General features: G+C 41.4%; 1 protein-coding gene across 2 annotated transcripts in view; it reads left to right on the top strand.

The window, feature by feature from the left end:
* LOC115780961 (plasma membrane calcium-transporting ATPase 1-like) overlaps positions 1-14514 on the top strand; it is a 126865-nt gene that overhangs the window by 22349 nt on the left and 90002 nt on the right. For both annotated transcript variants that reach the window (XM_030730428.1, XM_030730427.1), the window contains exon 2: positions 3105-3173. The gene's annotated coding sequence lies outside the window, so the exon portion shown is untranslated. The remainder of the gene's footprint in view (positions 1-3104; positions 3174-14514) is intronic.

Here is a 14514-nt window from a genome sequence, read left to right as displayed (position 1 = left end):
TGTATGAGCAAATGTTTGGACTCTGTAATGGGTTAGTTGAAATTGTTCAGTTTTTTTTTCTTTCTTGCTTTTATTTTGTTGAAAAATTGCAAAACTGCTGCTCAGCTTTAGAGATTTCAGCTACGGAGATGTCGACCTTTCTCTGTAATGTATTGGAATCGGATGGCACCTTTATTTGTTGTGCTCACAGCACAAGGAAGCAAAATCCAGAAGTGTTGTTGTGATCAGTTCATATAGGAAGTAATTTCTATCAAACTACATCCACCAAATGTATCACTGTGAAGAAGAACGCATACATTTACTTGAGGAGAGAGACTCGTGATAGCGTGACAGAATACCATAAATGCTCCGAGACACTAATTTGTGCCTCTCGGCTGCCTCTCTCGAAGTCCCGCATCCCGTGGACGGCCTCCAGCTCTTGTCATCTTGAGGTGTAGCTGGTGATTGAAGTGCTTGTTCTGCTCTGAGCTCAGCGTTAAGGTCCCAGCTCTCCACCTACTCCAGGTTGTGGTGAGAGTGGCCCTTCACTCACAGTGGCTTTCCAGAGCAGAAAGCAGACTACCGTCAGCAAACTGGAGTATGTCTGACAGTGGGAGAAAACACAGCAACACCCTGACCCACCTGTAGACAAACACTAGATAGGAGAGACTGCAGCAAGCTAGCTGGCAGCGAGTGAGATTTCAAAATAAAAGCACGAGATTGATGGGATTTGTCCACTAGTAAATCAATCAAGGCAGTTTTCAAAAGTAAAGTCTATGTATAAATCCAAATGATCTATTTTTTTTAAGTCTTTTTGGGGTGATTTTGAGCACCACAAGGCAAGTGGCATCTGGTTCCACAGTGTTCAAGAGAAGGCACACATGAGGCTTGTTTTTTGGTGTGAGTTGCTCAGAGAGGAAATGGGTCATTTTGATCTGGGAATGAAGCTGTTTTTAAGCCTCCAGTCCCGAGTTGCCAAACAACAAGTTTAACTTTTCCTCTGACTTGTGGTTTACAGTGTTTCCCGGCAGCTGATAGCATCGCTGTTAAGTCAAGTCCGGAAGTAAACAAGCTGGCTGCTAACAAAACTGTTCCATGAATACCACTCAAAAAAAACACTCAGAGTGGAGGCAAACATCCCTGCGAAGAGGCTGAAATCTTTTAAAACGACCGTGGGGTTGGTTTCACATCGACGGGCTTCATATTCCCATCAGACGCCTGACGTTCGCGGTGCTTCACTGAAGTGTTTTTGGTAGTCCACATTGACTCCAACCTCAAAGTAACATCAGACATTTTGCTGGACAAAAATAGTTCAACAGTAACCTCCATGAGGAGTAAACGAGAAGAAAACTGTATTGTTTTTATTGACTTAGTCATTGATTTTATTTCCCTGCCCACAGCAGCTCTCTGTGCCTACAACCACACTAAAAAGCTCAGTCTGAAACTGAAGACCTTAATGCATCAATGTTGTTTATAAGTTTGCTGCTTTTGGGATTTGCAAGGCTGCCTGTGAAATTATACTTATTATGCACTTATATTAAAGTGTCTCGAGTTTCAGATCAAAGCTGTCTTTATTGCACTTCATTTTACTCACTTTAACTCATCTGCATAATTAAGATCCTTTTGCTGGAGTTTTGACCTCTTAAGATTATTTGAAGGTTTGCATCTCTGTTCCACTTGTAGATAAAATAGGTGAAGCTGCACGAGCTTTTGATTCGCCCGTCCACCTACGTTCCAGCTCTGACCCGAGACCAAAAGAGGAAGGCTGTGGATACAAGCGGCTGACATGAGCTTCCTCCAGAGGGTGGTTGGGCTTAGCCACAGAGAGCGGGTGGGGAACTCGGATATCTGGGGGGACGTTGGAGTAGGGCCATTGCTCCTCCGTGTCAAAAGGAGGAGCAATGGGTACACCCAACTGGGAGGAGACCCCAGGTAGACCCAGGACCCACTGGAGTGATTTTTATGTGGAAGGAGCTGTTGGGGAGAAGATATCTGGACTGCCCTTCTTATCATCATGCTGCCAGCATGAACTGACACCGTGAATCGACTAACTGGGAGATATTGAATAAACAGATTAATGGAAGTTGTACGGTGAACAGGGAGGAGAACGTGTGATGATCTCTGTACTCTGATGCAGCATTTAAGTCAATATGCATGTGTAAATGTAACAAATTTTGGTGTCATCTGATTGAAATTTGTCACTTATGAGGTGCTTTTGGACTGCAAAGTTTTGTAGTCATCCCCCACCCCGCTGGGATCTTCACCTCAGGGCTTTTTCTGTTTGTGTTTGAATTGCCAATAGGAAAAATAATCTGACGTAACAGCCAAACACACAAAACAGGGAGATATGAACAAGTTCCTGTGATGTGAATGTATCGAGGTTTACTGGCCCACGCTCTAAAAACCTGCAGTGTTGCTCAATTTTCCAGGAAGAAAGTGTCACCATTTATTTTAATATTCACGTTTCTTATGAGGGAACCTGCATTTGCTTTATTGTGATGCAGAAAACTGTACAAGATGCTTTGATAAGACCGATGCAGGTCTCAGGCGTTTCGCTTGGCTGCTGGCTCTTCAGGCTTACGCGTTACAGGAGATTCAACACGGCCTCTATTTGAAAGGAGACAAGAAAATAGAAAATTGACATAAACTAGGGTTGTGCTAATGGAGGATGATCTAAGGGAGCATCGGAGGGGATTCAAGGGGGATTTTTTTTGTTTGTTTTTGTTAGCTCGTCTTCCCATCTGTGTATTAAATTAATATCATTATAATTATATTGATAATTAATGTGCCTCACTAATTCCTGTTAGGATCTACTCATGTGACATGGTTATACGCAAGTTCATGCTCGCACCTCTCCACTCTTTGAAGCGTGTGTGTGTGTGTGTGTGTGTGTGTGTGGCTAATACACCGATTTCTCATCACACAATGAGGAAAACCTGATGTATAGTTAGTTAGATTTTAATTTAAAACTGTGACCTGTACGGGGTGTATCCCGCCTCTCACCCTATGACAGCTGGGATAGGCTCCAGCCTCACCCCCACCCTCCACCCCGAAACCCAGAACAGGATAAATGGAGGAGAATGGATGGATGGAACTTAATATCCTCTTTTCACTCTGTTCCACAGGGCTTTGTGTTTGCTGGTGAAAAGAATCAGCTGTGTGGACGGCACCTGTGCAGAGTGAAGGAGAAACAGGTGAGATACTTCACACATATGAAAACAGACCGCGAAGGAGTAAAAAAGATCCAGGCAAATATGATGACTCGAGATCGTTTTAGCTGTTCATCTGACATCCGGGTGCGGAGGATAACTCGATACTCCAAGGAAATGGCTCAGAAATCAGTACACGTGCCAGTATTGGCATGTATACTCTGATATGATGCTTTTAATAAAGTGTGTTAGCCATTTGAAAATTCATGATGGCAAATAAATTTTTGAAATCAATTAGGATTGCCCTTTGTGTTGGTCTCAAATCATGTGTGACTGTTTAAAAGTCCTAAATTCAGGAATAATATTCTTACATTGGAATTTGTATTTTATCACAGTGGCTCCATTACAGTTGTTGTTGTTGTTGTTGTTGTTTTAAATTCAGAATGATTTTGTCATATAATGCTACCTCAACCTTTAAACATACACCAGGTTAAAGGGTAGGGGTTGGTTAAGATATACCTCTGCCTTTTGGAACACCCAAATGGAAACATTTTGTAAAAGGAAACACTGATGCCAAAATGAGTACATGACACTTACATGACACTTCATTTTTCATGTTGGGGAAAAATAAAATCCAACCCTAACCCTGGACACATCACCAGTGACCTGGTGGGTGTTAAGAGGTTAACAAGGCCACGTTAACCTCATCCAGCCATGGTGTCACTTATTAGCAATCTCGCGGGAGTTAGTACTGTTTTTATAGTACTCTTGGACTGTGGAGAAGATCTCCCAACACAAATATAATCTGGGAATAACTGAGAACCTCGAGAGCCTTTGCTGTAACACTGGTGTCAATACATTTGAGTGAAAAAGAGACATTAGCACGAGTGTTGGCTCTGCTACATTAAGATGTCTACTCAGCCGACTATTAGCTACACTCAGCGGTGATGATGACTAAGAGCTGAGTACAGGCTCTTGTGGGTTTCTGCTGCTTTTCTGTGTTAAAATGCAGTCAGCTGTGTGAGGGATGGGCTGAAAATGAGACTGATGGCTGGTTGTGGAACAAAGTAGGAAGGAACGAAAGTGATTGCGGTCCTAACATTTCCTTCTTGATAAGCAGTGGAAACCAAGTGGCTGCAGCTTCTGTTTATCCAGAACACAGGAAGCTGCTGATATCTCGCAGGGCTCCATTGTGGTGGGTTTTGACCTCTGAGCTGGTCTCTGTAGTTTGAAACCGTTCAGATTAGCTGCTTCATACGGCTGTTCGTGAATGACTTGCACAGTACTGCATTGTACATAGTACTGCAGTAGACCAGTACTGCATGTGTACATGTAAAGCAGCTCAATGAGTCAGACAGGCTTTCACTTACATATTCATTTATTCATGCGTTTATTCATTCAGGTGCTGCACATTCTCGGATACTTTCAAACTGCTTCAACTTTCTGCTGACTCTCAATGATTTTCCATTTTAAACATTTACATTTTCTTTTGGCTGGATTTTATTTTTCAGAACGATGTAGCAAAGAAACTCGGTTACATTCCCAGTAAACCCACCTCCAGGGTTTTCTTAACTGTTTTGTATCTACTGAAGCATAGTAGGCATCTGTGAATGGACATAACAGGAAAACACATTGATCTGTGTCAGTCACAGCATATTCAAATTTAGATTTTAGTATAGTCAGGCTTGGTAACACTTCTCTACGCAGCAATCAATGTATTAAACCAGAAGCATATAATGCATATGCAGTAATTTATTGCTCACCTATACTTCCTTACATTTCTTATTTTGTGGAATTGTAGGGCTTGAACTGTAAAACATAAATAACCACATATCAAAATAATATAAATACATGAGAGAACATACTTCATATTGCCAGAATTATTCAATCACCTATCCAGATCATTAAATCCAGGTGTTCCAATCACTTCCATGGCCACAGGTGTATAAAATCAAGCACCTAGGCATGCAGACTGCTTCTACAAACATTTGTGAAAGAATGGGCAGCTGCATCCGAGCCTTACATCACCAGGCACAATGAAAAGTGTCAGACACAGTGGTGTAAAATGTACCGCCACTGGACTCTAGAGCAGTGGAGACGTGTTCTCTGGAGTGATGAATAACACCTCTCTGTCTGGCAATCTGATGGATGAGTCTGGGTTTGGTGAGTGCCAGGAGAACGGCACTTGTCTGACTGCATTGAGCCAAGTGTAATGTTTGGTGCGGGGGGGGGTTGTGTGTCAGGAGTTGGGCTCAGCCCTTTGATTTGAGTGAAAGGAACTCTTAAGGCTTCAGCGTACCAAGACATTTGTTTGGGGATGGCCCCTTCCTGTTCCAACATGACTGCATACCAGTGCACAAAGCAGCTCCATAAAGACATGAATGAGCCAGTTTGGTGTGGAGGAACTTGACTGGCCTGCACAGAGTTCTGACCTCAGCCTGATAGAACACCTTTGAGATGGATTAGCATGCAGACTGTGAGCCAGGCCTTCTCTCCAACATCAGTGTGTGACCTCACAAATGTGCTTCTGGAAGAATGGTCAGAAATTCCCATAAACACTCCTAAACCTGTGGAAAGCCTTCCCAGAAGAGTTGAAGCGGTTATAGCTGCAAAAGGTGGGCCGACATCATTTTAAACCCTATGGATGAAGAATGGGATGTTACTCAAGTTCATATGTGTGTGAAGGCAGACGCGTAAACACATTTGGTAATGCACTGTATGATTTCAGAGGATTTTGATAATTTTACTTTGGAAAAAATACTCTTTTTTTTTTTTCTTCCCATCGTCTTGGCTCGAGCTGACCGGAGTGAGTTTTGCAGGGTTGAGTGAGGGTTGCGCTGGAAAATGAGACCAGCGCCATTGTAATTGAAAATAAATATTTGACACAAGGAGTTAAATTTGAGTTGAATGTGTGCATAAACACTTCTCAGCCTCTTGCATGGCGCTGATAATGGCTTTTCACTCATACCCAACATGTTAAATGATGCGGTTCGACACGTGTGATGTGTCTCCGTGTCATCTCTCGTCGGGATGTTTGCTGCCTGCTGCTGTCGTATTTTTAGCTGCTTCTTCTTCATTTACCTCTTGAGGAAAATGCTGCCACGTCCCACTCGGTGCGCCCTGCTTATCAACGAGCTGCAGACAACAGCTGTTATCTAACATGTTGGAGACAAGCTCCATGTCTCATTGGCATGCCTTGGCTTTCTCTCTCACACGTACACATAGACTCATGCACTGCTGTAAATCCTCTTTGTGATGTTTTTTTAAAGAGAAAACATGTTTTTCATCTTTATTGAACATTAATATCAACAATGAAACAAAAATTTAATCTATATCCACTGCATACACTCCCCCTCCAAGCATTGGAACAGTGAGGCCAATCCCTTTATTTTTGCTGCAGATTGAAAACATTTGGGTTTGACATTAAAAGATGAATATGAGACAAAAGGTTATCATCATCTCAGCTTTTATTTCCAGGCATTTATATCTGGATCCGATACGCAGTTCAGAAGAAAGCACCTTTTGTCTGAACCCACCCATTTTTTTTCCCTCGTGAGCGAAAAGCATTGTAATGTGTGACTGACAGGTGTTTTGTTGCCCAGGCGTGTCCTGTTACATTGATTATTCAAACAATTAATTGTGTTGAATGTCTGTGGGTGGGAAAACAAGGAATTATGAAGCTGAGAGAAGATGGAGAAGCAATCAGAGCCATTGCACAAACATTGGCCATAACCAATACAACCATTTATAACGTCCTGAAGAAGCAAGTCGTCACTGGTGTACTAAGTAACAGATGGAGAACAGGTGGACCAAGGAAAACAGCAGCTGATGACAGAAACATTGTAAGTGCTGTAAAGAGACCCTAAAACAGCTGTTAGTGACATCAGCAATGACCTCCACAAGGCAGGAGTGAAGGTATCACAACCTACTGATTGCAGAAGACTTCATGAACAAAAGTACAGACTTCGCCAGAATAGAATAGAAGAAGAGCAGGAAGACCAGGCTGGAATTTGCCAAGAAGGAGAGAGACAAGCCTCAGGAATTCTGGGACAGAGTTTTATGGACCGATCAGACAAATATGAACCGTTACCAAAGTGATGGAAACCCTAAAATTTGGAGAAGTAAAGGATCTGCTCATGATCCCAAACATACGAGCTCATCTGTGAAACACAGTGCAGCTGATGTCATGGCTTGCATGGCTTCTTCTGGGATGGGTTCATTAATCTTCATTGATGATGTCACACATTATGGCAGCGGTATGGTGAACTCAGTTTGGTTGAATCTTTCTTTAAGCTGACAGACAAAATGTTTCTGCAGACTTCTGACAGTGAGATCCTTCATCATGTAGCAAGATGATGACCCAAAACACAGCAGAGGAGTTCATCAGGAGCAGGAAGTGGAAGGTTTTAGAGTGAACTAGTCAGGCTACAGACTGAAACCCTACAGAGCATTTTACCTGTTAGTGATGTCAGTGGGTCACAGGGTTGGTGCAGTTATTACAAGCAGAGGATCTGAACTAAATATGAAGTCTTATTCATTTTAATCTATTTTAAATGTATCTGTTCCAATAATTTTGCTGACTTGCAAAATGGGTGGGTTTAGACAAAAGATGCCGTCTTAACTGTATATCAGATCCAGATTTAAATAAAAGCTGAGATGTTGATCCTTTGTCACATATTTGATTTATTGTTTATTTGTTTTATGTCAAACCCAAATGTTTTCAGTCTACAGCAAAAATAAAGGGATGGGCCTCAATCTTCCAGTGGAGGGGAGTGTAGCTTACACGAGTCAGTTATTCAGCCTGACTTTCTCCAAATATCTTAAAGTTAAAAAAAAAGGTCTTTCAGTATATGTATGTTATTCTTTCTAGCAGAAAGTCTGTCTCATCCATTTGTATTCACAGGCTGAGCACAGAGTTACAACACAGGCTCATTTCCACATTTTTTTTTTTTCCTTTGTAACTATGATTTAAAGTAGTTTCATCCACATTTTTTTCCTCTTCTTGTGAAACCTCATCAGTCATGGACCACACAGCTCCACATTTATCCGGGAACGCTCCACATTCTGCAGGGTGTTTCCGTTCGGACCCTTTTGCTCGACGTTTGTGGTAATTTTACCAGATTTGACTGCTAACATTTACTGAAATTACCAAAGCCTCCAAATCTAAATGACGTGTAGCTCTTAAGCTTTCTAATGCTTTCACTTACATAAAAGGAAGTTGTGGTTCCAATATGGGTTATCATGAGGGGCGGCAGTTTAAACTACTATGAAATATTCATGTTCCTAATGTAAGAATGTGTGTAACTTTTCCCAGAATCCATAAAACATATGTGACTGCTTCAGAAAAGAGAAACCAAAAAGAGAACACCATCAGACTTCTTTCCACTGTTGATTTACTTCCATGCTGAGGGGTGAAACAGGCAGGGAAACGGGGGTTATTAGGGGTCAGAATCTGGCAACCTCATGATTTGAATCAATTCAGGTTCTTGGCATCATGTAGCTCCAGATTTGATTTGATGCTAATAATTCTTGGCTCCACTAAGGTCTCAGCCTCGAGATTTTTCTTGTCTTATTTTAATCTGATTTAATCCAGTGGCACCAAATACTGTACATGTCGCTCTGAATTACTCGAGAAATGAGGTGGAACTCCAGCCACACTGTATTTTTAGGATAAGCTACAAACTTTTTTTGAATGACTTGTTTATGTTCATTAAATTAAATTTTCTATTAAAAAAAGAGAAACACTTCTTAATAAGGTCATAATAATGAATTAGTTAATATGTGATCAGCACATATAAGTCTTTATAAGATGCTTATTCATATATTATGTGTTAATAGGATTATATACATTGCAATACGGCTAAATTTGATGATATAGTAGACATTTGATTGTGAAAATAATTATCAAAGGGGAAAATGAATCAGGGCTATTAACCGCTGTCTGATTGTCAGCTGTGTGACACTGTCCTGGATTCAGGAGCGAGAGACGCGTATTCGACCGGCTCGATTTTAATATTCTTTTTTTGTTGTGTCCTGTGACGTTCTGGCATCCTGTTCAAGGTGCTGTTGGTTAGTAGGTAATAGACACAAGTCCATGTAAGATATGTTTTGTTAAGAAGATCACATCTCAATAGTAGCATCATGTATTTATTGTTTAGCTAACTTACTTGTTAACTCATTGTCAAACCTTCAATAAGCTTTTTTGTTTTGTTTTTCTTCCCCTTTTTTTTTCTCTCTCATAAGAAATTTGCATATAGTTTGTTTGTTAGACTCAATAAATCTGCTTGTAATGGTATTATAAACAAATATGTTATTAACATATTTATAAGGTGTTATCTTTGTTAATGCATGCCTTCTAAGGACTTATAATGGCCTTATGTTACCTCATGTTTAATACCAAATCCATAACAAAAGAAATCACACTAAAAATTAATGTTAGGCAGATGGATCACAGACTGCGATCGGCCTCTGAAAGACAGCACTCAGAAAGAAAACACATGCTTTAATTCGGCCATCACGCGGGCTTCAGATGACATTAATATTAATAGGTGTGTGTGTGTGTGTGTGTGTGTGTGTGTGTGTGTGTGTGTGTGTGTGTGTGTGTGTGTGTGTGTGTGTGTGAGATGGGATAGTACCTTCCTCATTACTGGCGGCGCCGTGGTAATATGCCTGGCTGCTTTAGCCACCACACAGAAGCAGTTTCAACTTAATCCTCATTTGGTTATTTCATTTCCTACTTAAGCACTAAATGGAAAAACAAAGATGAGAGAAGGGAAAATAAAACCAGGATTTTCTGTAAGAATTGATTTGTGTAAACCTCACCATCCTGCCGGTTCAATCGAGCAGCGTCTGATCGAAGCCTCAGAGAGATTTTGGTTCGGGTCTCCAGCTGTTAGCATGCAGCCCAGAGAGGGTCAGCTGTCTGTGACCCCAGCTGCAGGTACTGTCATCTCTATCGAGCCGCCCTGTGGAGCTTGTTAGCTGTCTGAGCTAATTGGAGGGTCTTCACTGCACAGATGCTGACGCACTTCAAAGGAGTTCCCCTTCAAAGAGCAAACAGGTCAGAGAGGGAATAGAAGGAGGGATATGAATAAATGCATGATTTTATTTCAGAGTGGAGAACCTGGAGAGTTTCTTTATATAAATAGTTTTTGTTGGCTTTGGTAAATTTGTCAACATTTCCAATCTGTACTGTGCCATCAACATCAACAGAACTGTGCAGCCATAATCTGCTTTTCTGGAAAGGCTTTCCTACAGGTTAATGTATGAGTCCTGTGATGTTCATCAAGCTTGGCTCTCAGCTGGGTTTAAGTTCACCCCAACCCTGGGAAAACTGGCGGCCCCCGGGCCACATCTGGCCCGCCAGAGCTTTGCATCTGGCCCCCCAAATAGTACTGCTGCAGGTACTATACGCCAATCAATCATCATAACCCGTTAAATACTGCCTCTGACTAATCTTAATTATCAAAAGCCTTCAACTGTGATTTCCCATTACCCATAAATGTCTCCATCTCCCTAGAATAGGATTGGACCATGTGACTTTAGGCATTTTCTGACTGCACTGAGGAGCCAGCTTTTGTTGGTGGTGATCAGATTGTAAATACAACTGAAGGTGTATGGAAGCTTGTTTCCGCCACTTAAAAAAAAAATAAAAAAATCGCCATCCGAAATTTCAAGTTACTTTCTCGAAATTTACATATCTCATATATTTGTGTTAATAACTCGAAATTTTGGCTTACCGCCACCAATCTGGTAGCTCTGAGAGAGGGGTCATTTCCCTGTTACCCGGAAGCAGATGCCGCCAGCGCATGCTCACTCAAAACGGGGTGGCGACAGTATCAGTGAGCTAGCAGTTTCTAGCAAACGTGAACAAATTGTCAACAATTTGTTAAAATTGTCAAAATGTCTTCTAGCAAAAAACAGCTGCATAAAAGGTAAGAAATCAATGTTTTCATGTCGCTCTGCTGAACAGCTGATGCCTTCAGCTTCCTGCTTCCGTTTAACAAGGAAATGATGTACGGGTCACGGAGCTTCCTGATTGGCAGCGCTCAGTCGAAATTTCGAGTTATTAATGCGTAAATTTGAGATGCGTAACTTGAAATTTCGAGTTAATAACTCATAATTTTGAGTTAGGGATGGGCCGTTATAGGAAGTTGGACACAGGAATGGTATAGAGAATCTGGCTGACCTCCAAAATAAAGAGCCTTTGCAGGCTAAACGCTCCGCTCCTGAAATGTTGCGAAGGAAGGAACGAAGCACCCCGTTTACTGCCGGTATGAAGGCTTTGGGTGGAGCTGAGGAAGGCCGAGGTGATATGAACCTAATTGCATATCTTTATTTTTACATTTCTCTGTATTTTCTGCAGAATGTCATGATTCATATTTGAAATCAGTTTCGCTGGTTTCTCAGTCGGGAGCAGCTGCAATTTTCAGGAGACTTTTTGAAAACCATTTTCCACGTCTCTTTCTGATGTCTGAAATAATAAAACATTTCACTGAATAAACAGGTTTCACTCAAGGAGTTCATTTGCTTTGAAGTGAGATTTGTGAGGTTCACATCCACAGTTACCAAATGTAGAAATCCCCAAACAGAGAGGAGCACCGACAGGCACAGAAACCAAAGCCTTTCAGCCACCTGTTTAACACCAGTTTAAGGACACTATATGCACTATATTTAGAACATTTTCACCACTTTTCCGGCTCTTGCTTACAAAGAAGTGAAGCCGGTGGTGCACTCATTCAGACTCCGCTGACAGAAACAGTCATCTTACCTCACAAGTTCTTTGTCTTGAGCTGCCTTAATTAGTTAGCTAGTTTGAGGTATTGTCTGACTTTGGTGTCTCAGTGGGTGAGTTCAGATCCCAACACAAAGTGAACTCGCAACTCATTTTCTGAGATGTAAAAATAACTGTTTACGTCAGCGTGTCCCATCAGACGGGGAAAGCCGTTTCTTTGTGGGCCGGCCTTTGTGCGCCCGGCGTTGTGTTGAAACAGGAAGAGGACAAACACAAACTGTTGACACAAACGATGGTTCATTTATTTTTGTTCTTCAAAACGAAAGAGAAGGAGTGCTCAAAGCTTCTTTATCTCCTGCAAGGTGATGATCGTCCAAATGAACCCAAAAACCCGCAGTAGTCATGAGAGGGATTTGATCCAAGCCTCGGGTATGGCTGGATCGCTCAGCGCTGGGTGTGGTGCAGACAGAGGTGTAGAAAGCTGCAGGGCTGTGGAGAACTGTTGCCCTTCTCCCAAATTTCCTGTTTTTGCCAATATACGCCCACTCTGGTAATATCACTCTGCTAGGCTGTGATTCATGAGCGATTATGCATTTTTTTTTATACGATAAGCAGAGTGAGCTGCTGGCCCAAAATCAAATTACATGTGATACATTTACAGCATATGCCCCCAAGTTCAAGATGAGTCATCCGACTCTTGTAGTGTTTCAGAGAAAGAGGGCAAAAAAGAGGAAAATAAAATTTATAGATGCTATAAATAACCAAGGACCCACCGTTCTCAGGAAACCACATATACCACATCTGTGATCTTTTCAAAAGAAATGTCACAATTAAGTAAAATGGAAAAAATATATATAAATTGAGAGTTGTGCTCTTTCCTGTTAACACTGAATGTTAATGCATGTTAGTGCATCCTTTCATTTACTTTTAATGGCATTTTAGATTGGATGAGCTAAAAAAAAAAAGTGCTAAAAATCTGGATCAACTATTTTGCCACAAAGTTAAACAAATCACACAGCTTCATATTCAAATTGCTTTTTTTTTTCTTCAGCATCTGCACGTATCTTGATACCTGCAGCTTTGTTGTACTTTGCTCCACACAAGAAAGCAAGAAAGGTCCGTTTTACCTCCTCGCTGTTAATCAGATCCTTTGATGTGTACTAATGGTGTCAATTTAACTCTCATTCACTGTATTATATTTATACAGTTGGAGTAATAATATGTGGTTAACACAAAATCCCAAGGTGAAGGAGTTTGCTGTAAGGGGGTTGTGTCTAAGTGATTTTTGCCAGCTGAAAATGCCAGGCATTCTTCCGGAAATAACCAGCTGGGATCACTTGATGAAATACTGTGGTCTCTGTCCGTGGAAGAAATGTGACTAACAGCTGCTTAACTGAACGAAACTTTCTCAAAGCATCCTTTTTCTTGTTAAAATTGTGGTTATTTGGGAATTTTGTTTAGTTGCAGAGCTGAAAAACACTTTGGAGGGCACACCTCCCTAAAACTGTGAAAGATCAGCAGAGTTTACTGTTGAACATGAAAACACTTGTAACACTCTGTTTGTCATGTCAGCATGCTCATCACTTCACCATCTTTCACAGGAGAAACACCTTCATCATCTTTAAAAGGGGGTCATGGGTCACAGTGATTGGTTCTGATGTTCGCAGGCATCAGAACGTTGTTGGTTGTTGATGTGTTTACTGTAAACAGCGTCAGTTGGTGTGAAAACACCTGAGAGCTGCTGACTCCGTCTTTAGGAACTACTCAAACTATTATCCTTTGATTCTACAGTGCATGTTTATTAGGGTCATTCCATATGAAATCAAATCCAAGTTCCCATCTGACCCCTGGAGAACGAAGCTGACCTTCATACTTGTCATAAAATAAAATATGACAAAACAAAAACACTCTAAGGTGAAAATTACAAGAATGAGCTCTGTAAATAAAAATCTAACTAAATAAATAATGGATCATGAAATAAAGTGATTCAGCAGGGAGCTGAATTAGTGAAGATCTAAATAAACTAAATACAGGTATTTTTGTTATCAGGTGGTAAAGATTTCCTGCATCTGTCCTCGTGACTGAAACATCTGGAAACAAAGATGTCGGGCGTCCTTGAGATGAGACATTTTTTTTATGGATGTTTTAAATAAAAAAATCAAACTAAGAACCAAATCTGTTGGATCAGACACAGCTATGGTGGCCCAGAGGGACAATATTGTTTTTCATGCAAAGGACAAACATTAAAGGGGCAGTGCTCTAAATCTTTGAGCTGTGCGGCGTTTGTGTTTTTTAGATTTGCAGCCTGTTTCCCTTCATGTGCTCCAACAATGGGGGCTTTTATCAACCTGTTTCTCAGACAGTCACACCTGGGGACTCGGCAGCAGCACCGCTGTCTGATGTTTCCCTGCCCCGCTCACTCACTCAGGTCTGCTTCAGTGGTTTTCGGGTTATGATCAGCGTGGATCAGGACTCGAGTGCTGAACTGCCTCAGAGCCTCAGGCTTTAAACAGGATTACTGAGTCTCTGGACGCCCTCCAGATGTTGCTGCTTTGTTTGGTTCTGTCCTCCCCTCTGGCCACGCCCTCTTTAATGCTTACCCTCTGCTTCCTTGTTTCTCTGACCGCTCGCTTGATCTAAGTGCAGGAAATA

The sequence above is a fragment of the Archocentrus centrarchus genome, chromosome 5 (assembly GCF_007364275.1).
Source record: "Archocentrus centrarchus isolate MPI-CPG fArcCen1 chromosome 5, fArcCen1, whole genome shotgun sequence".
NCBI classification, from domain to species: domain Eukaryota; kingdom Metazoa; phylum Chordata; class Actinopteri; order Cichliformes; family Cichlidae; genus Archocentrus; species Archocentrus centrarchus.
Note: the sequence above shows the minus strand (reverse complement) of the source record. Positions and strands in the feature narration are given on the sequence as shown.